We start from the raw sequence: 27902 nt of genomic DNA, 5'->3' as shown, positions 1-27902 counted from the left end.
ATTGGTATCGAATATCGGTATCGGCGATATCCGATATTTTTCGGGTATCGGCCGATACTATCCGATACTTTCAAGTATCGGACGGTATCGCTCAACACTACTCACAATACAAACATCATGTACAGTTTGCAACTTCATATAATTATACTCTGTTCAAAGCTAGGTTAATTGTAGTTGTGATGCAAGACAAATAAAGGGGGCAACACATATAAAAGTGTGGAAAGCTTTTCTTTAGATTTGATGAATAATAGCTACTAGTGTGCAGGGGTGTTTAGGTGTTATAGGTGTTAAATTCATAGAGATGCTGATGGGTGGTATTATGTATAGTTAAATAAGAGCGTGTGCGTGTATATATATATATATATATATACATACAGAATATATATATATATATATATATATATATATATGCAGAACAAACCAAAAGTTTGGACACACCTTCTCATTTAAAGATTTTTCATGACTATGAAAATTGTACGTTCACACTGAAGGCATCAAAACTATGAATTAACACATGTGGAGTTATATGCTTAACAAAAAAGTGTGAAAAAACTGAAATTATGTCTTATATTCTAGGCTCTTCAAAGTAGCCACCTTTTGCTTTGATGATTGCTTTGCACACTCTTAGCATTCTCTTGATGAGCTTCAAGTGGTAGACATCGGGAATGGTCTTCCAACAATCTTGAAGGAGTTCCCAGAGATGCTTAGCACTTGTTGGCCCTTTTGTCTTCACTCTGCGGTTCAGCTCACCCCAAACCATCTCGATTGGGTTCAGGTCTGGTGACTGTGGAGACTAGGTCATCTGCCGTAGCACCCCATCACACTCCTTCTTGGTCAAATAGCCCTTACACAGCCTAGAGGTGTGTTTGGGGTCATTGTCCTGTTGAAAAATAAATGATGGTACCGTGTCACCAGCAAAGCACCCCCACACCATCACACCTCCATGCTTCACGATGGGAGCCAGGCATGTAGAGTCCATCCGTTCACCTTTTCTGCATCGCACAAAGACACGGTAGTTGGAACCAAAGATCTCAAATTTCGACTCATCAGACCAAAGCACAGATTTCCACTGGTCTAATGTCCATTTCCTGTGTTCTTTAGCCCAAACAAGTCTCTTCTGCTTGTTGCCTGTCCTTAGCAGTGGTTTCCTAGCAGCTATGTTACCATGAAGGGCTGCTGCCCAAAGTCTTGAATGATAATTGGGGCACATGTGGGTAACAAATGTAGGTCCTCGATGCATCCTTACAGGTCCAGTCCATGTAGGCAGGGTCACAGAAGTCCAAATGTTCTCTCCTCTCTTAGACCAGGCCTAGCAGCATTTCCACAATAATGTGACATGCCAAAATGTCCAGATCTCCGCAGAAGCGTGCTTTTTTATTATTTTAGCTGCCAGGCCTTTTCCTGTAACCCAGCTTCCTGGGCTGGGAAGATGCAATTTCCTGGTTCTTTAGTCAGCTCTCCATATAAATCGGATGCCACACAGATGGTTAATGTGGCATCCGATATTTTCAAACATCAATAGACTTGTGTTAGCAACACTCGTCCAATTTACGGATCCACTTTCATCTGTTTCGATTCGGTGTGATAACCAGGAGTGGAACAAATAGAGGAAAAGTATAATAGAAACATATGCACCACTTCTGTATTTATCACCCACTCCTGGTTTTGGCTTACAAATACTGATGTAAAATACTGACCAAATACTGCTAGTGTGAAGGCAGCCTTATTATGATTCACAGCGAATCGATAATGTGGAGATCACATTTTTTAGCGAAAATTAGGCAAACCTGGCAAATTCGAATTACAACAGATTCAATCATCTCTATTTGTGAAACAAGAATGGATATCTGTGCAGAACCCTGTGTGCATAATTATAACATGCATGATCAACCAGGTCTAGGCAGTAAATTCTTAGTTGACCCATGCTCAAGAAATTTCATTAGTTCTATTGCTCTTGCTGGTAGTGATAAATGGTCTGCTCACAAAAGACTAAGAGAGTACATTTTTGGAACTTTTTCATTTTAAAAATCATGAAAAGGTCTGGCATTCTATTGAACCAACAGGCTGTTGGTTACATTATAGGTCATTAAGCAGATAAAATATATAGCTTTTTTTTATAAAAAGAAGGCAGAATGAACAGACTAAAAATGCTTTGACCTATCAGATATTGACAACACGTATCTCTCAAACTGCAATAAAGTATTTGCCAAACTGGTTATATCATAAGATGCAATACGTGCTAGATACCAATGAATGATACCCAAAATTACAAAAAGTTAGCTTTGGATGTTTGCAACATTTTAGTCAGAAACAATGCACCCTTTTAAAGTATTATCTTATCAGTATTAGTAATTAAAATATTATATTGGGTCTAAAACCAGAGTTGTGAGTGAGTCTCTGTGTTCAGATACACATATTTCTATATGTCCAACGTTGATTTTTCTTTTCTTTTAAAAAGAAGTAACCTTTAAATAGCAGGTCAGTTAAGATGAATTAAATAAAAGTTTCAATCCCTTTAACTATTTATTTTCCTAGCAGTACATAGATGTTTTGTTGATTAGAGCTTAGAGATGGTTTATATGCTATTTCTAGGGCACACAACAGGAAATTTGAACTGATTGCAGCTGCTCAGCTTTCCAGAGCCTTTCATTCATTCACATCTACTAAGGCCTGTTTATGTATAGAAACTTCTATTATGGGGTTGCTAATAAAAGAACTGGCCACTTAATATTCTGCAGTTGTTTCAGTATCAGTAGTGTGACACAAATTCACATATTCCAATTTCACTGGTATGGATGGTTTGCATTTATCATCGCCCGCACTAATCTAAATTTAGTCTTTTTATATGTGAATAAATCATTGCCTGTTGACAACATAATCATATCACATGTATATTTATTAGGCCCCTGTTTCATTTCAATAGTGTAAGTGAAATTAATATATACATAGTAGTTTTTATCCACCACTCTAATTAAAGACTAATAATAACATTGTATTACACAGTTACAATAATATAAAATAGAGGGTCTATGCATGCAGCTTCTTTAAGTGCAGCTTATTAAGTGCACTTTAGAAATATGCCAGAAATGTGCCAGAAGTGACCAAAGGGTAAGAGCCACCACTGTTTACTAACTGAACTTGCCTTTTTATTTCCATACAATTACTTTTCACCCAGCATCACCTGCTGTGTTTCGTTATGGTGGCCATCATTTCACCCATGTTTTTTTCCCAGGCAATAAACATGGTGGAAGAGTTAGCCTTCACCTTTCAAACAACTGTGCGATCAACACAATCTCATATCTGTCCTCACTCATCTTCCCTTCCTTTGAAGTGCACTCATCATTTACTGACTCCCCCCCAAGTCTGGTCACCACCTTTATTGACAAACATGGTGTTAGGGCTGGCGGAATGCACCAAATAATTATAAGGATGGTAAAAGGTGCGTTCGCAGCCCGGGGGCCACCGTGCAGAGATGGAACCTGCTGCTGAGTAATGGCAGAGGGACGCTTGCTCACACGTGGGTTAGACCTCAGTGTGAATGGAAGCGAACTCTGTTGCTTCACAGAGTCGCCAAATAAATGTTGCACCCTGTTAGCAGTCACAGGGTGCAGCTGAAAGACGCTGGTGGGATCCCTATGAATCACCCTCACTAAACTGGTGATGGGACTCGCTCTGAACCTTGGTGGCTTTTGAGCCCACGCCTGAGGATGCCCTGAGTCGAATGCAGAGGCCAAGTGGGAATTCCCCCCCTACACTGACGGGTTGTCAGGACAGAACTAAACTAACATTTACCGCACAGAGTGCGTACAGCGCTGCACTGGCGGATGCCACTATCCACCCTAACTAGGGTCAGGAATGCGCACTGGTTGCGTACGGCGCCACACTGGCAGTTGTTCTTGATTTGACGGAGTAAAGTCTTGCTTCTGTGCTGGATAGCACTGTCAGGTGCTAGGTAGCTCCATCATTCGTGAACATTCAACATCACTAGGAATGGGTATGATTAAAGAGCATTCACCAGAACAGGCATACATCCACACACACTATACCAGGTTTATACTATAATAATAATCTTTATTTTTTATTTTAATAATCTTTATTTTTTATATAGATTATTAAAATAAAAAGTACTAGCGCATGGCCGTGTGGCCATGCAAACCTTTTACAGCGGAAGCTCTCCGTGACCTTCCTAGTAGTCCAGGAGGAGCTGCTACAGGACCTGAGCATGTGACTCCTGACCTCCAATGGGAGGTCGTCCCTTGGGCATGCTCAATAGAAGAAAAGCAGGACTTAGTCCCAAATGCACCCGCTCACTGCTGATCAGTATTGGTTACGATGGCTGAGCCTGGAGGTACAGAAGTATCCCGCCGCACAGTATCAGCTTGAGCCAGACACTGGGACCGATGTCTCTGCTGAGCAGGCTCCACTGCAGCTGGAGGAGAATGGAAGACCACAGCAGAGATGGTTCTAGATTCCCCCTGTGCAGCAGCAGGAAATTGACACCTAACACATGGCTTCTACATATTCTCCCTGCTGACATTCCCTCCATTGTCATGGCTGACTTCAACATCCCCACTGGCACCTAACAGTAAGCAGCCTCCAAACTACTGTCAATTGCTTCATCCTTTGGTCTTACACAATGGTCCTCCACATCCACCCACACAGATGAATATACATTAAACTTTAGCTTCACCCACCTCTATTCACTAGCTAACCTCACAAAAATACCTCTCCTCTTATTTGACAACCATCTACTTACTTATCCCTGTCCTCTTCAACTTTCTCTCAAGCAAAGCAGCAAGCACCCCCCCACAGAAATCTCACACACCTAGATAATCATACACTCTCTGACTCTTTCCTATTGCTCTCCTCCATATCTTCACCACACAACACTGACAATGACATCATTTTCTATAACACCACTCATGCATGGCAGATCAGGAACATTTTTACTGCTCTATCACACCATATAATACCTTTTCACATGTCTGTTTTTTGGTCAGTGTGTGGTCCATTTTTTAAAGACACACTCACCTATACTTTTCTATGGTGGTGTGCACATGTCAGATGAAAAACATGCAGACATATACTTTTTTATTTTTTGGCAGCACGTGGGAAATGCTTGCCCACATGTGCACACTGATGACACATGGAAGACATTCATGGGACATCTGTTTGACACGTTCCCGAATGAAACGCTGGGAAAAGCAGTACAGTTAGCAATATTTTCCAGGCACCGGATGACGACTACAACTGTGATCATCCTCATCTGGTCTCCCAGGATACTGAGAGGATACTTAATAGCTGTCTACAAATATCTCAAGGGCTGATACATTGTAGAGGGTTTAGATTTATTCTCATTTGCACAAGAACATACTAGAATGAATTGAAAAATGTTTTTGACAGTGAGGATGTCAACAAGTGGAACAGGCTGCCAAGAGAGGTTGTGCATTCTCCTTTAATGGCAGTCTTCAAACAAAGGATAGACAGATATCTGTCTGGGATTATTTAGTGAATCCTGCATTGAGCAAGCGGCTGGACCAGATGACCCAGTAGGTCCCTTCCTATGCTACCATTTTATGATTCTTTGATTCTATGATATTTGGTATTGCCACGTCCGTAACCACTAGGGTTGAGCGACCTTGACCTTTTTGAGTCGAGCCGTGTTTCGCGAAACCCGACTATCTTAGAAGTCGAGTCGAGTGGAATCGGCCGATTATCGCGAAAAGTCGGGTATCGCCCGAAACACGAAACCCAATGCAAGTCAATGGGGGAGCATAGTCGGCAGTGAGTGGAGGCCAGGAAAACATCTACACTGCCCATTTTAATGGCAAAAACATCCATTCTTATTACAGAAGCTTGTCAATCGTAATTTACCTTATAATAATTGGAAGGCATTTGAAATTGGGGGTCATTTGGCTAAAGTTGTGGGGGGTAGGGCTGGTTCAAGTAATTAGTGGGCCCAGGAAATCTGGAACACGTCACGGCAGTGGAGCAGGGAGAGGTAAGTATTTCAACTTTGCAAGTGCTGAGATCCTGAGCAAGCAGGGGGGGCCCACTCGTTGGCATTGGCACTGGCACAGGGCCCCTCAAAGTACAGCGGTGTGTTTGCACGGCGGGGGCGCCTCCCACCGGCAGCAACACTTTTGCGTACTATGAGAGGCCCTGTGCCAGTGACGTCGCCAACTAGTATTCCTCCCCTCACCTGATGAAGGTACCTGCACTTTCATCTGCACCTTCCTCTTTGTCCCCGTGTAAGGTGGTATGGTATGCGGGAAGAGGAACCTGACTTTCAGCAGGGTCACAATCTTGCTGTGTAGCGTGCATGGGGAATTTTGCGTTATGGGTCAATGTACCAGCAGACTCATCTATCACTGGCTGGGCAATGGGCAGAATGAGGAGGAAACACAGATATAGGCCCAAAGAATAAAGTGGGCTAAATGCAGTTCAAAATTGGTAACACAGGACTAACCAGGGGGCATTGCAGTGGAGGACAACTGGAATGAGAGGCTGACACAGAGAGTAGGCCCAAATCAGTAAGTAGTCGAAATGCAGTTCAAAATTGGCAACCGTAGTAAACAGGCGGCACAGCTTTGTTCAGTGGAGGAGAACAGCAAGGAGTGGCAGACACCGATAGTAGGCCCCAACCCAACTAGTAGGCCAAATGCAGTCTAACCTTAACAACTACTTAACGAGAGCCTGAAAATGGAATTTCAGGACAGGAAACCAGGAGAACAGCAAGGAGCGGCAGACACTGTTAGTAGGCCCCAAATCAACTAGTACGCCAAATGCAGTTGTTCCATTTAACCACGATTTAACAAGAGCCTGAAGATAGAAGCTCAGGAAAGGCAACCTGGAGAACACCTTGGAGTGGAACACACCGTCTCTACACCCCATACACAATTTGTAGGCCTAATGCAGTGTAGTTTCCAACAACTACTAAACGAGAGCCAGAAGATCGAAGCAATGGAGAGGAAACCTGGGGAACACCTTGGAGTGTAACACACCATCTCTCTACACCCCATACCCAATTTGTAGGCCTAATGGAGTGTAGTTTCCAACAACTACTAAACGAGAGCATTAAGATCGAAGCAATGGCGAGGAAACCTGGGGAACACCTTGGAGTGGAACACACCATCTCTCTACACCCCATACCCATTTTGTAGGCCTAATGCAGTGTAGTTTCCAACAACTACTAAACAAGAGCCTGAAGATAGAAGCTCAGGAAAGGCAACCTGGAGAACACCTTGGAGTGGAACACACCGTCTCTACACCCCATACCCAATTTGTAGGCCTAATGCAGTGTAGTTTCCAACAACTACTAAACGAGAGCATTAAGATCGAAGCAATGGCGAGGAAACCTGGGGAACACCTTGGAGTGGAACACACCATCTCTCTACACCCCATACCCATTTTGTAGGCCTAATGCAGTGTAGTTTCCAACAACTACTAAACGAGAGCCTGAAGATAGAAGCTCAGGAAAGGCAACCTGGAGAACACCTTGGAGTGGAACACACCGTCTCTACACCCCATACCCAATTTGTAGGCCTAATGCAGTGTAGTTTCCAACAACTACTAAATGAGAGCATTAAGATCGAAGCAATGGCGAGGAAACCTGGGGAACACCTTGGAGTGGAACACACCATCTCTCTACACCCCATACCCATTTTGTAGGCCTAATGCAGTGTAGTTTCCAACAACTACTAAACGAGAGCCAGAAGATCGAAGCAATGGAGAGGAAACCTGGGGAACACCTTGGAGTGGAACACACCATCTCTCTACACCCCATACCCAAATTGTAGGCCTAATGCAGTGTAGTTTCCAACAACTACTAAACGAGAGCATTAAGATTGAAGCAATGGAGAGGAAACCTGGGGAACACCTTGGAGTGGAACACACCATCTCTCTACACCCCATACCCAATTTGTAGGCCTAATGCAGTGTAGTTTTCTACAACTACTAAACGAGAGTCGGAAGACCGAAGCAATGTGGACGAAACCTGGGGCACACCTTGGGGCGGCAGACACCGTTAGTAGGCCCTACCAAAGTTGTACCCCCAATGCAGTTTTAAAATTCCTAGAGGCTGAAAACAAGACTATTGACGCTCAGCTTTTTTCAAAGGAACACAGCTGAATTGAGTGGCGCAGACAGACACAGGTAGTAGGCCTTAAACCAAAAATGTGGCTCACTGCAGCGTAAAAAAGTTACAGGGGTACACAGGCAGCATTGCTCTGGGCAGTGTAGGACAATTTCAATAGTGGACCGCAGACAGACTTTGTACGCCTACTATTAAAAAAAGGATGCTCTATGCAATTAAAAATTGGTTCCAGGGGTCCACGGGCAGCAGTGGTGTGGTCAGTGGACGAGTATTGGAAGGAGGGACCGCAGACAGGCGTAGTAGGCCTAACATAACAAAATTAGGCTGTAGGCACTTTAAAAATGGTTCCAGGGGTACACGGGCAGCAGTGGTGTGGTCAGCGGAGGAAAATTTGAATTAGGGACTGCAGACAGACTTTGTAGGCTGTCCCCTGTGGACCATGCATCCAACACATTAACCCAGTGCGCCGTAATGGACACGTAATTTTTTGTGGACATGCCTGCTGGTCCATGCGTCTCTTGTCAGGTGCACCTTTCTACTGTTTGATTGCCTGAGTGCTATGACAATGCAGACTTTTTCATGCCGGTGGAGGGCTGGGATGGCTTTTCTCGCAAAAGAAATGTCGACTGGGCAGCTTGAACCGTGGTACAGCGTAGTTCATCTGGGCTTTCTAAATATAAAACAAAGAAAAAAAGGAGGCTACATGCACATTCAGCTGGGTTCCAGGGGTACACGGCCAGCATTGGTCTGGTCAGTGGAGAACTATTGGAAGGAAGGACCGCAGACAGGCTTCGAAGGCCTAACATAAAAAAATTGGGCTGGCTGTAGGCAATTTAAAATTGGTTCCAGGGGAACACGGGCGCAGTGGTCTGGTCAGTGGAGGCCTAGTGGAAGGAGTGACCGCAGACAGGCATCGAAGGCCTAACATAATAACAGATGGCTGTAGGCAATTTTAAATTGGTTCCAGGGGAACACGGGCAGCAGTGGCCTGGTCAGTGTAGTAGCAGTAGAAAGAACGGACCGCAGACAGGCTTCGAAGGCCTAACATAAAAAAAATTGGGCTGTAGGCACTTTATAATTGGTTCCAGGGGTACACGGGCAGCAGTGGTCTGGTCAGTGGAGGCCTAGTGGAAGGAGTGACCGCAGACAGGCATCGAAGGCCTAACATAATAACAGATGGCTGTAGGCAATTTTAAATTGGTTCCAGGGGTACACGGGCAGCAGTGGTGTGGTCAGTGGAGGCCTAGTGGAAGGAGTGACCGCAGACAGGCATCAAAGGCCTAACATAATAACATATGGCTGTAGGCAATTTTAAATTGGTTCCAGGTGAACACGGCCAGCAGTGGCCTGGTCAGCGGAGGATGATTGTAATGAGTGTCTGCCAGTTAGTAGTCCAAAACAATACATAAATGTGAATGTCTCACATTAAAATCCAGCGAAAACACTAAAGGGTGCAATCTTTAGGTACAGGGGTGGGATCCTCTGCGTTGTTTCTGACCTACTAATTTGGCGCAAAGTTTTTACTTGGGTAAATAGAGGACACTGCCCCTGACTATGTTAAGTACCATTATACATGTCAACACAATGGTATTGTCAGTGGCAGGAATGGAAGGATGTCAGCGCATAGTCTAAACATTGGTGGAAGTGTGAGAGATAATTGTGGAAGTGGCAGAGCAATGTTTGACCTGGGGGTGGGTGAACTCTCTTGTGGACGGCGGTACAGGCTCAGGGCCCCTCATGTTACAACAGTGTGTCTGACGTTGGGTGCGCACCACCACCGCCAGAGACAGTTTATTGTACTATGAGGGACCCAGTGGCAGTGCCGTCGACCAAAAGCGGGCACACCCACCTCTTCAGACAAACAGCACTCTCACGGGTGCTTGCGCCAAGTCGCGATACCATGGCCCCGTGTGGGGAGTTTGGCCATTTAGGGAGGTGTAAACGTGTCGTATGCTGGACAATCAGCTGCAGCAAATTAGACATTCGAAAAGTAATTCGAAATCCAGTTGTGGTTCATTTTAATGAATGTTAGATCATCAACATTTTGGGTAGCCAGACGAGTCCTTTTTTCGGTTAATATTGAACCTGCAGCACTGAATACTCTTTCTGATAGGACACTAGCTGCCGGGCAAGCAAGCTCCTGCAATGCATATTCTGCCAATTCTGGCCAGGTGTCTAATTTGGATGCCCAGTAATCAAATGGGAATGACGGTTGAGGGAGAACATCGATAAGGGATGAAAAATAGTTAGTAACCATACTGGACAAATGTTGTCTCCTGTCACTTTCATTTGATGCAGCAGTACCTGTCCTGTCTGCGGTCATAGCAAAATCACTCCACAACCTGGTCAGAAAACCCCTCTGTCCAACGCCACTTCTGATGTGTGCACCCCTAACACTCCTGGTCTGCTGCCCCCTCGAGCTCGTGTGAGAACGATCACGGGCGCTGTGTGCTGGGAATGTCTGAAGCAAATGGTCAACAAGAGTTGATTGTTTGGTTGCTAATATTAGTTCCAAGTTCTCATGTGGCATAATATTTTGCAATTTGCCTTTATAGCGAGGATCAAGGAGGCAGGCCAACCAGTAATCATCATCGTTCATCATTTTAGTAATGCATGTGTCCCTTTTGAGGATACGTAAGGCATAATCCGCCATGTGGGCCAAAGTTCCAGTTGTCAAATCTGCGGTTGTGATTGGTTGAGGGGCAGTTTCAGGCAAATCTACGTCACTTGTGTCCCTCAAAAAACCAGAACCCGACCTTGCCACGCAACCAATTTCCAGTGCCCCCGGGAAAGCTTCCTCATTAAAAATATACTCATCCCCATCATCCTCCTCGTCCTCCACCTCCTCTTCGCCCGCTACCTCGTCCTGTACACTGCCCTGACCAGACAATGGCTGACTGTCATCAGGGATTTCCTCTTCCTCTGGTGCAGATGCCTGATCCTTTATGTGCGTCAAACTTTGCATCAGCAGACACATTGAGGGGATGCTCATGCTTATTATGGCGTTGTCTGCACTAACCAGCCATGTGCATTCCTCAAAACACTGAAGGACTTGACACATGTCTTGTATCTTCGACCACTGCACACCTGACAACTCCATGTCTGCCATCCTACTGCCTGCCCGTGTATGTGTATCCTCCCACAAAAACATAACAGCCCGCCTCTGTTGGCACAGTCTCTGAAGCATGTGCAATGTTGAGTTCCACCTTGTTGCAACGTCTATGATTAGGCGATGCTGGGGAAGGTTCAAAGACCGCTGATAGGTCTGCATACGGCTGGAGTGTACAGGCGAACGTCGGATATGTGAGCAAAGTCCACGCACTTTGAGGAGCAGGTCGGAGAACCCAGGATAAGTTTTCAATAAGCACTGCACCACCAGGTTTAAGGTGTGAGCAAGGCAAGGAATGTGTTTCAGTTGGGAAAGGCAGATGGCAGCCATGAAATTCCTTCCGTTATCACTCACTACCTTGCCTGCCTCAAGATCTACTGTGCCCAGCCACGACTGCGTTTCTTGTTGCAAGAACTCGGACAGAACTTCCGCGGTGTGTCTGTTGTCGCCCAAACACTTCATAGCCAATACAGCCTGCTGACGCTTGCCAGTAGCTGGCCCATAATGGGACAACTGGTGTGCAACAGTGTCAGCTGCCGATGGAGTGGTTGGCCGACTGCGGTCTGTGGAAGAGCTGTCGCTTCTGCAGGAGGACGAGGAGGAGGAAGAGGGGGTGCGAACGCCTACAGCCAACTGTTTCCTAGACCGTGGGCTAGGCACAACTGTCCCGAAATTGATGTCCCCTGTGGACCCTGCATCCACCACATTCACCCAGTGTGCCGTGATGGACACGTAACGTCCCTGGCCATGCCTACTGGTCCATGCATCTGTAGTCAGGTGCACCTTTGTACTCACAGATTGCCTGAGTGCATGGACGATGCGCTGTTTAACATGCTGGTGCAGGGCTGGGATGGCTTTTCTGGAAAAAAAGTGTCGACTGGGTAGCTCGTAGCGTGGTTCAGCGTACTCCATCAGGGCTTTGAAAGCTTCACTTTCAACTAACCGGTAGGGCATCATCTCTAACGAGATTAGTCTAGCTATGTGGGCGTTAAAACCCTGTGTGCGCGGATGCGAGGATAAGTACTTCCTTTTTCTAACCAGAGTCTCATGTAGGGTGAGCTGGACTGGAGAGCTGGAGATCGTGGAACTTGCGGGTGTGCTGGTGGACATAGCAGACTGAGAGACGGTTGGAGACGGTATTGTTTCCGCCGGTGCCCTAGATGCAATATTTCCTCCTACAAAACTGGTGATTCCCTGACCCTGACTGCTTTTGGCTGGCAAAGAAACCTGCAGAGATACTGCCGGTGGTGCGGAAAATGGTGGCCTTACAGTGACGGAAGGGATGTTGCGTTGCTGACTAGCTTCATTGGCCGAGGGTGCTACAACCTTAAGGGACGTTTAGTAGTTAGTCCAGGCTTGAAAATGCATGGTGGTTAAATGTCTATGCATGCAACTTGTATTGAGACTTTTCAGATTCTGACCTCTGCTTAAGCTAGTTGAACATTTTTGACAGATGACTTTGCGCTGATCAATTGGATGTTGTTTAAAAAAATGCCAGACTGCACTCTTCCTAGCATCGGATCCCTTTTCAGGGATTGCAGACTGAGCTTTAACCGGATGGCCACGCTGTCCTCCAACAGGTTTTGGCTTTGACACGCGTTTTGGGCCAGATACGGGCCCGGCAGATGGAACCTGTTGCGATGTTGATGCCTGCTGCGGCCCCTCCTCCACCTCCGCTTCTGAACTACTGCCGCCTGCACCCTGTTCCCCCAATGGCTGCCAATCGGGGTCAACAACTGGGTCATCTATTACCTCCTCTTCTAGCTCGTGTGCAACTTCGTCTGTGTCACCGTGTCGGTCGGTGGTATAGCGTTCGTGACGGGGCAACATAGTCTCATCAGGGTCTGATTGTGGATCAGTACCCTGAGAGGGCAATGTTGTGGTCTGAGTCAAAGGACCAGCATAGTAGTCAGGCTGTGGCTGTGCATCAGTGCACTCCATGTCAGAATCTACTTGTAATGGGCATGGCCTGTTAAGTGTTTCACTTTCTAAGCCAGGGACGGTATGTGTAAAGAGCTCCATGGAGTAACCCGTTGTGTCGCCTGCTGCATCCTTCTCTCTTGTTGTTGTTTTTGCTGAAGAGGACAAGGAAGCGACTTGTCCCTGACCGTGAACATCCACAAGCGACGCGCTGCTTTTACATTTACCAGTTTCAGAAGAGGAGGCAAAAGAGCTAGAGGCTGAGTCTGCAAGGTAAGCCAAAACTTGCTGTTGCTGCTCCGGCTTTAAAAGCGGTTTTCCTACTCCCAGAAAAGAGAGCGTTCGAGGCCTTGTGTAGCCAGACGACGAACCTGGCTCCACAGCTCCAGACTTAGGTGGAATATTTTTTTTCCCACGACCACCTGATGCTCCACTACCACTCCCATCATTACCAGCTAACAATGAACGCCCACGGCCACGACCTCTTGCACCAGACTTCCTCATTGTTTTAAAAACTTAACCAAAGTAACTTTATTTGTTGCTGTCAAACAACTTACACGGTGACCTATAACTTCAGTATGATTTCAATATCCCTTTACAGGTTGGTGACAAGGAAAATCAGGCACAATGTTACACACTCTGTTTTCTGTGGCACCAAATCACAGAGATGCCACACACGCAGGACTGTCACTCAAGCACAAATGTCAATATTAATCTCCCACTGTTTTATTTATTTATTTTTTTTCAGGGAGACTTTAGAAACAAAATTAAAAAAAATGATTTTTTCGGGAAGAATTTAGAAACCAAATAAAAAAACAAAAAAAGGCTTTCTATGGCCCACTGAGTGAGAGATGGCACACACAGGAGTCAGGAGTGGCACACAAGCCCAGAGGCCAATATTTTTCTCCCACTGATTGATGTAGTGATTTTTTCAGGTAGATTTTGGAACCCAAATCAAGCAAAAAAAAAAAAATAGGCTTTCTATGGCCCACAATTTGAGAGAGAGAGAGAGAGATGGCACACCCAGGAGTCAAGACTGGCACACAAGCAGAAAGGGCAATATTAATCTCCCACCTTTTTTTTTTTTTTTTTTTCAGGGAGACTTTAGAAATAAATTAAAATAAAATGATTTTTTCAGGAAGAATTTAGAAACCAAATAAAATAAAATGATATTTTCAGGGACAATTTAGAAACCAAATAAAAAAACAAAAAAAGGCTTTCTATGGCCCACTGAGTGAGAGATGGCACACACAGGAGTCAGGAGTGGAACACAAGCCCAGAGGCCAATATTTTTCTCCCACTGATTGATGTAGTGATTTTTTCAGGTAGATTTTGGAACCCAAATCAAGCAAAAAAAAATAGGCTTTCTATGGCCCACAATTTGAGAGAGAGAGAGAGAGATGGCACACCCAGGAGTCAAGACAGGCACACAAGCAGAAAGGGCAATATTAATCTCCCACCTATTTTTTTTTTCAGCGAGACTTTAGAAACAAATTAAAATAAAATGATTTTTTCAGGAAGAATTTAGAAACCAAATAAAATAAAATGATTTTTTCAAGGATAATTTAGAAACCAAAGGAAAAAAAAGAAAAAAAAAAGGCTTTCTATTCCCCACTGAGTGAGAGATGGCACACACAGGAGTCAGGAGTGGCACACAAGCCCAGAGGCCAATATTTTTCTCCCACTGATTGATGTAGTGATTTTTTCAGGTAGATTTTAGAACCCAAATCAAGCAAAAAAATAAATAGGCTTTCTATGGCCCACTGAGTGAGAGATGGCACACACAGGAGTCAGGAGTGGCACACAAGCCCAGAGGCCAATATTTTTCTCCCACTGATTGATGTAGTGATTTTTTCAGGTAGATTTTAGAACCCAAATCAAGCAAAAAAATAAATAGGCTTTCTATGGCCCACAATTTGAGAGAGAGAGACAGAGATGCCACACCCAGGAGTCAAGACTGGCACACAAGCAGAAAGGGCAATATTAATCTCCCACTGTTTTATTTATTTTTTTTTTTCAGGGAGACTTTAGAAACAAAATAAAATAAAATGATTTTTTCTGGAAGAATTTAGAAACCAAATAAAATAAAATGATTTTTTCAAGGACAATTTAGAAACCCAAAAAAAAAAAAAAAAAAAAAGGCTTTCTATGCCCCACTGAGTGAGAGATGGCGCACACAGGAGTCAGGAGTGGCACACAAGCCCAGAGGCCAATATTTTTCTCCCACTAATTGACGTAGTGATTTTTTCAGGTAGATTTTAGAACCCAAATCAAGCAAAAAAATAAATAGGCTTTCTATGGCCCACTGAGTGAGAGATGGCACACACAGGAGTCAGGAGTGGCTCACAAGCCCCGAGGCCAATATTTTTCTCCTACTGATTGATGTAGTGATTTTTTCAGGTAGATTTTAGAACCCAAATCAAGCAAAAAAAATAAATAGGCTTTCTATGGCCCACAATTTGAGAGAGAGAGAGAGAGATGCCACACCCAGGAGTCAAGACTGGCACACAAGCAGAAAGGGCAATATTAATCTCCCACTGTTTTATTTTTTTATTTTTTTCAGGGAGACTTTAGAAACATAATAAAATAAAATGATTTTTTCTGGAAGAATTTAGAAACCAAATAAAATAAAATGATTTTTTCAAGGACAATGTAGAAACCAAATAAAAAAAAAAATTAAAAAAAAGGCTTTCTATGCCCCACTGAGTGAGAGATGACACACACAGGAGTCAGGAGTGGCACACAAGCCCAGAGGCCAATATTTATCTCCCACTGATTGATGTAGTGATTTTTTTCAGGTAGATTTTGGAACCCAAATCAAGCAAAAAAATAAATAGGCTTTCTATGGCCCACTGTGTGAGAGATGGCACACACAGGAGTCAGGAGTGGCACACAAGCCCTGAGGCCAATATTTTTCTCCCACTGATTGATGTAGTGATTTTTTCAGGTAGATTTTAGAACCCAAATCAAGCAAAAAAATAAATAGGCTTTCTATGGCCCACTAAGTGAGAGATGGCACACACAGGAGTCAGGAGTGGCACACAAGCCCAGAGGCCAATATTTATCTCCCACTGATTGATGTAGTGATTTTTTCAGGTAGATTTTAGAACCCAAATCAAGCAAAAAAATCAATAGGCTTTCTATGGCCCACTGAGTGAGAGATGGCACACACCGGAGTCAGGAGTGGCACACAAGCCCTGAGGCCAATATTTTTCTCCCACTGATTGATGTAGTGATTTTTTCAGGTAGATTTTAGAACCCAAATCAAGCAAAAAAATCAATAGGCTTTCTATGGCCCACTGAGTGAGAGATGGCACACACAGGGATGGCACTCTAGCAGAAATGCCAATCTTAATCTCCCACAAAAAAAAAAAAAAAAACAGGGACTGTCCTACAATTACTATCTCCCTGCAGTAATCTCAGCCAGGTATGGCAGGCAGCAATAAGGAGTGGACTGATGCACAAATTAACCCCTTAGTGACAGAGCCAATTTGGTACTTAATGACCGAGCCAATTTTTGCAATTCTGACCACTGTCACTTTATGAGGTTATAACTCTGGAACGCTTCAACGGATCCCGCTGATTCTGAGATTGTTTTTTCGTGACATATTGTACTTCATGATAGTGGTAACATTTCTTCGATATTACTTGCGATTATTTATGAAAAAAACGGAAATATGGCAAAAATTTTTAAAATTTTGCAATTTTCAAACTTTGTATTTTTATGCCCTTAAATCAGAGAGATATGTCACGAAAAATAGTTAATAAATAACATTTCCCACATGTCTACTTTACATCAGCACAATTTTGGAAACAAAATTTTTTTTTGTTAGGGAGTTATAAGGGTTAAAAGTTGACCAGCAATTTCTCATTTTTACAACACCATTTTTTTTTAGGGACCACATCACATTTGAAGTCATTTTGAGGGGTCTATATGATAGAAAATAATGAAGTGTGACACCATTCTAAAAACTACACCCCTCAAGGTTCTCAAAACCACATTCAAGAATTTTATTAACCCTTTACGTGCTTCACAGGAACTGAAACAATGTGGAAGGAAAAAATGAACATTTAACTTTTTTTTGCAAACATCTTAATTCAGAACCATTTTTTTTATTTTCACAAGTGTAAAAACAGAAATGTAACCATAAATTTTGTTATGCAATTTCTCCTGAATACGCCAATACCCCATATGTGGGGGTAAACCACTGTTAGGGCGCACCGCAGAACTTAGAAGTGAAGGAGCGCCGTTTGACTTTTTCAATGCAGAATTGGCTGGAATTGAGATCGGACGCCATGTCACGTTTAGAGAGCCCCTGATGTGCCTAAACAGTGGAAACCCCCCACAAGTGACACCATTTTGGAAACTAGACCCCTTAAGGAACTTATCTAGATGTGTGGCGAGCACTTTGAACCCCCAAGTGCTTCACAGAAGTTAATAACGTAGAGCCGTGAAAATAAAAAAATCGCTTTTGTTTACACAAAAATGATCTTTTTGCCCACAAATTCTTATTTTCACAAGGGTAACAGGAGAAATTAGACCACAAAAGTTGTTGTGCGATTTCTCCTGAATACGTCGATACCCCATATGTGAGGGTAAACCACTGTTTGGGCGCACCGCAGAGCTTGGAAGTGAAGGAGCGCCGTTTTACTTTTTCAATGTAGAATTGGCTGGAATTGAGATTGGACGCCATGTCGCGTTTGGAGAGCCCCTGATGTGCCTAAACAGTGGAAACCCCCCACAAGTGACACCATTTTGGAAACTAGACCCCTTAAGGAACTTATCTAGATGTGTGGCGAGCACTTTGAACCCCCATGTGCTTCACAGAAGTTTATAACGTAGAGCCGTGAAAAAAAAAAAATCGCATTTTTTCTACAAAAATGATCTTTTTGCCCACAAATTTTTATTTTCACAAGGGTAACAGGAGAAATTAGACCACAAAAGTTGTTGTGCAATTTCTCCTGAGTACGCTGATACCCAATATGTGGGGGTAAACCACTGTTAGGGCGCACCGCAGAGCTTGGAAGAGAAGGAGTGCCGTTTTACTTTTTCAATGTAGAATTGGCTGGAATTGAGATCGGACGCCATGTCGCGTTTGGAGAGCCCCTGATGTGCCTAAACAGTAGAAATCCCCCACAAGTGACCCCATTTTGGAAACTAGACCCCCCATGGAACTTATCTAGATGTGTGGTGAGAACGTTGAATGCCCAAGTGCTTCACAGAAGTTTATAATGCAGAGCCGTGAAAATAAAAAATATTTTTTTTTTCCACAAAAAAGATATTGTAGCCCCCAAGTTTTTATTTTTACAAGGGTAACAAGAGAAATTGGATCCCAAAAGTTGTTGTCCAATTTGTCTTGAGTATGCTGGTACCCCATATGTGGGGGTAAACCACTGTTTGGGCGCACGGCAGAGCTCGGAAGGAAGGAGCGCCGTTTTGGAATGCAGACTTTGATAGAATGGTCTGCGGGTATTATGTTGCATTTGCAGAGCCCCTGATGTACCTAACCAGTAGAAACCCTCCACAAGTGACCCCATTTTGGAAACTAGACCCCCCAAGGAACTTATCTAGATGTGTGGTGAGAACTTTGAATGCCCAAGTGCTTCACAGAAGTTTAGAATGCAGAGTCGTGAAAATAAAAAATATTTTTTTTTTCACAAAAAAGATTTTGTAGCCCCCAAGTTTTTATTTTCACAAGGGTAACAAGAGAAATTGGACCCCAGAAGTTGTTGTCCAATTTATCCCGAGTACGCTGATGCCCCATATGTGGGGGTAACCCACTGTTTGGGCGCACGGCAGAGCTCAGAAGGGAGGGAGCACCATTTGACTTTTTGAGCGCAAAATTGGCTGTCGTGTTTGGAGACCCCCTGATGTACCTAAACAGTGGAAACTCCCCAATTCTAGCTCCAACCCCTAACCCTAATCCCAACCTGATCCATAATCCTAATCACTAACCCTAACCATAATCACAACCCTTACCCCAAAACAACCCTAATGTCAACCCTAACCATAACCCTAATCAAAACCCTAAATCCAACACACCCCTAATCCTAATCTCAACCCTAACCTCAAACCTAACCCTAATCCCAATACACCCCTAATCACAACCCTAACCTTAACCCTAATCCCAAACCTAACCCTAATCCCAAGCGTAACCCTAATGCCAACCCTAACCCTAATACCAACCCTAATCCAAACCCTAAACCTAATCCCAGCTCTAACCCTAACTTTAGCCCCAACCCTAGCCCTAACTTTAGCCCCAACCCTAACCCTAGCCCTAAGGCTACTTTCACACTTGCGTTGTTTGGCATTCCGTCGCAATCCGTCGTTTTGGACAAGAAACGGATCCTGCAAATGTGCCCGCAGGATGCGTTTTTTGCCCATAGTATTGCAGACGGATCGTGACGGATGGCCACACGTCGCGTCCGTCGTGCACTGGATCAGTTGTGTTTTGGCGGAGCGTCGGCACAAAAAAACGTTCAATGAAATGTTTTTTTGTACGTCGCATCCGCCATTTCTGACCGCGCATGCGTGGCCGTAACTCCGCCCCCTCCTCCCCAGGACATAGATTGGGCAGCGGATGCGTTGAAAAACTACAGCTGCTGCCCACGTTGTGCACAATTTTCACAACGTGCGTCGGTATGTCGGGCCGACGCATTGCGACGGCCCCGTACCGACGTAAGTGTGAAAGAAGCCTAACCCTAAATTTAGCCCCAACCCTAACCCTAAATTTAGCCCCAACCCTAACCCTAAATTTAGCCCCAACCCTACCCCTAACCTAACCCTACCCCTAACCTAACCCTACCCCTAACCTAACCCTAGCCGTAACCCTACCCCTAACCCTAACCTAACCCTACCCCTAACCTAACCCTAGCCGTAACCCTACCCCTAACCTAACCCTAGCCCTACCCCTAACCCTACCCCTAACCCTACCCCTAACCTAACCCTAGCCCTAACCCTAACCTAACCCTACCCCTAACCTAACCCTAGCCGTAACCCTACCCCTACCCTAACCCTACCCCTAACCCTACCCCTAACCCTACCCCTAACCTAACCCTAGCCCTAACCCTAACCCTACCCCTACCCCTACCCCTAACCCTACCCCTACCCCTAACCTAACCCTAGCCCTAACCCTAACCTAACCCTACCCCTAACCTAACCCTAGCCGTAACCCTACCCCTACCCTAACCCTACCCCTAACCCTAACCCTACCCCTAACCCTAACCCTACCCCTAACCCTACCCCTAACCTAACCCTAGCCCTAACCCTAACCCTACCCCTACCCCTACCCCTAACCCTACCCCTAACCCTACTCCTAATTTTAGCCCTAACCGCTGTTCTCCTGCCGGCCGGCAGATGGAGACAGATGGCGGGCGCACTGGGCATGCGTCCGCCATGTTCTTCTGCCGGCGGCCAGGAGGAGCAGCAAGAGGATCCAGGGACCTAGGTGAGTATGATAGGGTCCCCGAATCCCCCTATTTCTCTGTCCTCTGATGTGCGATCACATCAGAGGACAGAGAATTACACTTTACTTTTTTTTTTTTTTTTTTTTTTTGCGGTCGCCGGTAAACAGTTAATTACCGGCGATCGCAAAACAGGGGTCGCTAAAACCGACCCCCGATCATGCTCTTTGGGGTCTCGGCTACCCCAGGCAGCCAAGACCCCAAAGATTCTCCCGGTGCCGGCCGGCGGGCGCACTGCGCATGCGCCCGCCATTTTGAAGATGGCGGCGCCCACCGGGAGACACGAGGAGCATCGGGGGAGCTAGGTGAGTATTGGGGGGCCACCTGGGACCCCTTTTCTCTGTCCTCCGATGTGCGATCACATCGGAGGACAGAGAAATTAAAAAGAGATCGCTTTTTTTTTTTTTTTTGCGATCGCCGGTAAACGGTTAATTACCGGCGATCGCAAATGCGGGGAGGATTAAAAACCCCCCGAATCATGTTCTCTGGGGTCTCGGCTACCCTCGGCAGCCGAGACCCCGGAGAAAATCGGCCTGTGGGGGGCGCTATACACTTTTTCCACAGCGCCGTTAATTAACGGCGCTGTGGTTTAAGTACCCTTAGGGGCCGCCGTTAAAAGGCGTATCGGCGGTCGCTAAGGGGTTAAATAAAAAGTGTGGACAAACAAACAAGATAGCTGTGCAGAACAACAGGATTTGTGCTTTGAAAAAAGCAGTTGGTTTGCACAGCGGCGTACACACAGCAATGCAGCTATCAGGGAGCCTTCTAGGGCAGCCCAATGAGCTACAGCGCTGAGAAAAAAAAAAAATGTAGCTTCCACTGTCCCTGCACACCGAAGGTGGTGTTGGACAGTGGAAATCGCTACAGCACAAGCGGTTTGGTGGTTAATGGACCCTGCCTAACACTATCCCTGCTTCTGACGAAGCGGCAGCAACCTCTCCCTAAGCTCAGATCAGCAGCAGTAAGATGGCGGTCGGCGGGAACGCCCCTTTATAGCCCCAGTGACGCCGCAGACAGCAAGCCAATCACTGCAATGCCCTTCTCTAAGATGGTGGGGACCAGGACCTATGTCATCACGCTGCCCACACTCTGCGTTCACCTTCATTGGCTGAGAAATGGCGCTTTTCGCGTCATTGAAACGCAACTTTGGCACGAAAGTCGCGTACCGCATGGCCGACCCCGCACAGGGGTCGGATCGGGTTTCATGAAACCCGACTTTGCCAAAAGTCGGAGACTTTTGAAAATGAACGACGTGTTTCGCTCAACCCTAGTAACCACCCAACCTATAAAACTATTCCACCAGTTAACCCCTTCAGTAAACATCGTAAAATAAGTAAATAAAAAATGAGGCAGAAAAATATGCTTTATTATCATACCACCAATCACAAAGTGGAATAAAACACGATCAAAAAGACAAATATAAATAAAAATGGTAACACTGAAAACATCAACTTGTCCCACAAAAATCAAGCTGCCAAACAGCTCCATCAAATAAAAAGTTATAACTCAGAATAAAGCGATGCAGAAATAATTATTTATTCTATATATTAATTCTTATTGCGTAAGAGCACTAAAACATAAAAACATCCCTGTAATCGAACTGACCTGAAGAAAAAAGCTGCGTTATCAATTTTACCACATGGAACTGCACTAAAAAAAACCAATTCCTGAATTACTGTTTTTTGTTCATTCTGCATCCCAAACATCAGAATAGAAAGCAATCAAAAAAGGTAATATGCCAAAAATGATACTAATAAAAACGACAACTCATCCAGCAAGAAAACAAGCTCTCCCATGACTCTGTTCGGCAGAAATGTGGAAAATATTATACCTATCAAAATATGGGTATGCAATCAAAAGCGTCTATTAGGGTGTGACAGCAGCCAAATAGAAAAAAAACTATATACAGTACAGACCAACAGTGTGGACACACCTTCTCATTTAAAGATTTTTCTGTATTTTCATGACTATGAAAATTGTACATTCACACTGAAGGCATCAAAACTATGAATTAACACATGTGGAATTATAATCTGAAAACCTGATGCCGTGCTTAGGGGTTATGGCCAGAAATGTCAATCATACAATGATCGGCAGGTAAAAGTATCAACACAAAATGTCAGATATATGCACAAATAAGTAGGGGTATGATGTGGCTACAAAGTGCAATAACAGAAGCCCTTACATGGCTAACACAGCACCCTAGACAAAGGAATCCTATGGCCGCATGAGCGAAAACGTGAATGATATGGCACTTACCCTAGTGATGGTGTGTCTGCGACTAGCTGATGAGACTACCAACCGCTGTGTCCGGCTGTACAGCTAGTGACTTGGGGAGCAGAGGTAAGGTAGCGGAGAACACAAGCAGCTGCGCCGCAACAGAGGAGCCCCAGCCGGTGGCGTCCCTAGATACCGCTAAAAAAATGGCCGCCAACACATGCTCGCGTGTGCTCGCGTGTGACTTCACAGAGCTATGGGGCAGCATTAGAAACAAAAAGGGGTAGTCCCATCAGCTAGTCGCAGACACACCATAACTAGGGTAAGTGCTGTATCATTCACGTTTTCGCTCATGCGGCCATAGGATTCCTTCGGCTAGGGTGCTGTGTTAGTCATGTAAGGGCTTCTGTTATTGCACTTTGGGGCTACATCATACCCCTACTTATTTGTGCATATATCTGACATTTTGTGGAGATACTTTTACCTGTCGATCATCGTATGTCTGACATTTCTGGCCATACCCCCTAAGCACGGCATCAGGTTTTCAGGTTACTGTTTATATTTTCACAGAAGCGGCACATATTCTGTTGTAGATTCCAGCAACTTTTACTTGTTTTAGATCTGGCCATTTTGTGATCAAGTGGCGAGCGCCAGTGTTATTTAGCATCTATTGTTTACATGTGGAATTATATACTTAACAAAAAAGTGTGAAACAACTGAATTTATGTCTTATATTCTAGGTTCTTCAAAGTAGCCACCTTTTGCTTTGATCAATGCTTTGCACACTCTTGGCATTCTCTTGATGAGCTTCATAAGGTAATCACCGGAAATTGTCTTCCAACAATCTTGAAGGAGTTCCCAGAGATGCTTAGCACTTGTTGGCCCTTTTGCCTTCACTCTGCAGTCCAGCTCACCCCAAACCATCTCGATTAGGTTCATGTCTGGTGACTGTGGAGGCCAGGTCATCTGGCGTAGCACCCCATCACTCTCCTTCTTGGTCACATAGCCCTTACACAGCCTGGAGGTGTGTTTGGGGTCATTGTCCTGTTGAAAAGTAAATGATGGTCCAACTAAACGCAAACCGGATGGAATAGCATGCCGCTGCAAGATGCTGTGGTAGCCGTGCTGGTTCAGTATGCCTTCAATTTTGAATAAATCCCCAACAGTGTCACCAGCAAAGCACCCCCACACCATCACACCTCCTCCATCCTTCACGGTGGGAACAAGGCATGTAGAGTACATCCGTTCACCTTTTCTGCTTCGCACAAAGACACGGTGGTTGGAACCAAAGATCTCAAATATGGACTCATCAGACTAAAGCACAGATTTCCACCGGTCTAATGTCCATTACTTGTGTTCTTTAGCCCAAACAAGTCTCTTCTGCTTGTTGCATGTCCTTAGCAGTGGTTTCCTAGCAGCTATTTTACCATGAAGGCCTGCTGCACAAAGTCCCCTCTTATCAGTTGTTGTAGAGATGTGCCTGCTGCTAGAACTCTGTGTGGCAGTGACCTGGTCTCTAATCTGAGCTGCTGTTAACCTGCTATTACTGAGGCTGGTGACTCAGATAAACTTGTCCTCAGAAGCAGAGGTGATTCTTGCTCTTCCTTTCCAGGGTCGGTCCTCATGTGAGCCAGTTTCTTTGTAGCGCTTGATGGTTTTTGTCACCGCACTTGGGGACACTTTCAAAGTTTTCCCAATTTTTCGGACTGACTGAACTTCATTTCTTAAAGTAATGATGGCCATTCATTTTTCTTTACTTAGCTGCTTTTTTCTTGCCATAATACAAATTCTAACAGTCTATTCAGTAGGACTATCAGCTGTGTATTCACCAGACTTTTGCACAACACAACTGATGGCCCCAATCCCATTTACAAGGCAAGAAATCCAACTTACCGTATATACTCGAGTATAAGCCGAGATTTTCAGCCCAAATTTTTGGGCTGAAAGTGCCCCTCTTGGCTTATACTCGAGTCAAGGTGGGTGGCAGGGTCGGCGGGTGAGGGGGAGAGGGCGATGAGATATACTTACCTAGTCCTGGCGATCCTGACGCTCCCCCTGCCGTCCCACGGTCTTCTGTGCTGCAGCGTCTTCCCCTCTTCAGCGGTCACGTGGGACCGCTCATTAAAAAAATGAATAGGCGGCTCCACCTCCCATAGGGGTGGAGCCGCGTATTCATTTCTCTAATCAGCGGTGCCGGTGACCGCTGATAGAGAAAGAGGCTGCGGCACCGAAGACCAGACAGAGGGAGTGTCAGGATCGCTGGGACTAGGTAAGTATGTAATATTCAGCTGTCCGCGTTCCAGCCGCCGAGCGTCGCTCCATCTTCCCGGCGCCTCCATCTTCCCGGCATCTGCACTCTGACTGTTCAGGTCAGAGGGCGCTGTTGTGAATTCTGTGGCAGGGCTCCCTCCTGTGGTCACAAGTGGTACTTCGGCTGATTCTCTCTGTGAGCTTCTGTTGGTGGAGGGAAGTGGTACTGCGGCTTCTGAGTTTCCTCCCTCAGGTGATCTGGTGAGGTCGTTAGGTGCTTCTCTACTTAACTCCACCTAATGCTTTGATCCTGGCTTCCTGTTAATGTTCCACTGTTGTACTTGCTTTTCCCTGGATCATTCCTGTGGCCTGCTGCTCTGCATAGCTAAGTTCTTCTTTGCTATTTGTTTGCTATTTTTTCTGTCCAGCTTGTCTAATTTGTTGCTGGAAGCTCTGGGACGCAAAGGGTGTACCTCCGTGCCGTTAGTTCGGTACGGAGGGTCTTTTTGCCCCCTTTGCGTGGTTTTCTTTAGGGTTTTGTGTAGACGGCAAAGTTGCCTTTTCTATCCTCGCTCTGTTAAGAAAGTCGGGCCTCACTTTGCTGAATCTATTTCATCTCTACGTTTGTCTTTTCATCTTAACTCACAGTCATTATATGTGGGGGGGCTGCCTTTTCCTTTGGGGTATTTCTCTGAGGCAAGGTAGGCTTATTTTCTATCTTCAGGCTAGTTAGTTTCTCAGGCTGTGCCGAGTTGCATAGGCAGAGTTAGGCGCAATCCACGGCTGCCTCTAGTGTTGTTTGGAGAGGATTAGGGATTGCGGTCTGCAGAGTTCCCACGTCTCAGAGCTCGTTCTATGATTTTGGGTTAGTGTCAGATCACTGTATGTGCTCTGACCGCTATGTCCATTGTAGTACTGAATTGCCTTTCATAACAGTACAGGAAGCCAAAAGTACTAATGATTCTCAATAGAGGGAAAAAAGAAGTTCTGAGACCATTTTTTTTTCTTTGCACTGTGTTTTGCCTTTTTTTCCCCCTAGACATTTGGGTGGTTCAGTACACAGGTGTAGCGATGGACATTAGAAGTCTGTCTTCATTTGTGGATCAGCTCTCGGCAAGAGTACAAAAGATTCAAGACACTATTGATCAGAAATCTATGTTAGAACCAAGAATTCCTATTCCTGATTTGTTTTTTGGAGATAGAACTAAGTTTCTGAGTTTCAAAAATAATTGTAAATTATTTCTGGCCTTGAAACCTCGCTCCTCTGGTGATCCAGTTCAACAGGTTTTGATTGTTATTTCTTTTTTGCGCGGTGACCCTCAGGACTGGGCATTTTCTCTTGCGTCAGGAGATCCTGCATTGAGTAATATCGATGCGTTTTTCCTGGCGCTCGGATTGCTGTACGATGAACCTAATTCAGTGGATCAGGCAGAGAAAAATTTGCTGGCTCTTTGTCAGGGTCAGGATGAGATAGAGGTATATTGTCAGAAATTTAGAAAGTGGTCCGTGCTCACTCAATGGAATGAATCTGCGCTGGCAGCTATGTTCAGAAAGGGTCTCTCTGAAGCCCTTAAGGATGTCATGGTGGGATTTCCTATGCCTGCGGGTTTGAATGAGTCTATGTCTTTGGCCATTCAGATCGGTCGACGCTTGCGTGAGCGTAAATCTGTGCACCATTTGGCGGTATTACCTGAGCTTAAACCTGAGCCTATGCAGTGCGATAGGACTTTGACCAGAGTTGAACGGCAAGAACACAGACGTCTGAATGGGCTGTGTTTCTACTGTGGTGATTCCACTCATGCTATCTCTGATTGTCCTAAGCGCACTAAGCGGTTCGCTAGGTCTGCCACCATTGGTACGGTACAGTCAAAATTTCTTCTGTCCGTTACCTTGATCTGTTCTTTGTCATCGTATTCTGTCATGGCATTTGTGGATTCAGGCGCTGCCCTGAATTTGATGGACTTGGAGTATGCTAAGCGTTGTGGGTTTCTCTTAGAGCCCTTGCAGTGTCCTATTCCATTGAGAGGAATTGATGCCACGCCTTTGGCCAAGAATAAGCTTCAATACTGGACCCAGCTGACCATGTGCATGGCTCCTGCACATCAGGAGGTTATTCGCTTTCTGGTGTTGCATAATCTGCATGATGTGGTCGTGTTGGGGTTGCCATGGCTACAAGCCCACAATCCAGTATTAGATTGGAAATCCATGTCGGTGTCCAGCTGGGGTTGTCAGGGGGTACATGGTGATGTTCCATTTCTGTCAATTTCGTCATCCACCCCTTCTGAGGTTCCAGAGTTCTTGTCTGATTACCGGGATGTATTTGATGAGCCCAAGTCCGATGCCCTACCTTCGCATAGGGATTGTGATTGTGCTATCAATTTGATTCCTGGTAGTAAATTCCCAAAAGGTCGACTGTTTAATTTATCCGTGCCTGAGCACGCCGCTATGCGCAGTTATGTGAAGGAATCCCTGGAGAAGGGGCATATTCGCCCGTCATCGTCACCATTAGGAGCAGGGTTCTTTTTTGTAGCCAAGAAGGATGGTTCGCTGAGACCTTGTATAGATTACCGCCTTCTAAATAAGATCACGGTTACATTTCAGTACCCCTTGCCATTGTTATCTGAATTGTTTGCTCGGATTAAGGGGGCTAGTTGGTTCACCAAGATAGATCTTCGTGGTGCGTATAATCTGGTGCGAATCAGGCGAGGAGATGAATGGAAAACTGCATTTAATACTCCCGAGGGTCATTTTGAGTATCTAGTGATGCCATTCGGACTTGCCAATGCTCCATCAGTGTTTCAGTCTTTTATGCATGGCATCTTCCGAGAGTACCTGGATAAATTCCTG

The sequence above is a fragment of the Ranitomeya imitator genome, chromosome 3 (assembly GCF_032444005.1).
Source record: "Ranitomeya imitator isolate aRanImi1 chromosome 3, aRanImi1.pri, whole genome shotgun sequence".
In the NCBI taxonomy this organism is placed as follows: domain Eukaryota; kingdom Metazoa; phylum Chordata; class Amphibia; order Anura; family Dendrobatidae; genus Ranitomeya; species Ranitomeya imitator.
This window is presented reverse-complemented; position numbering follows the sequence as displayed.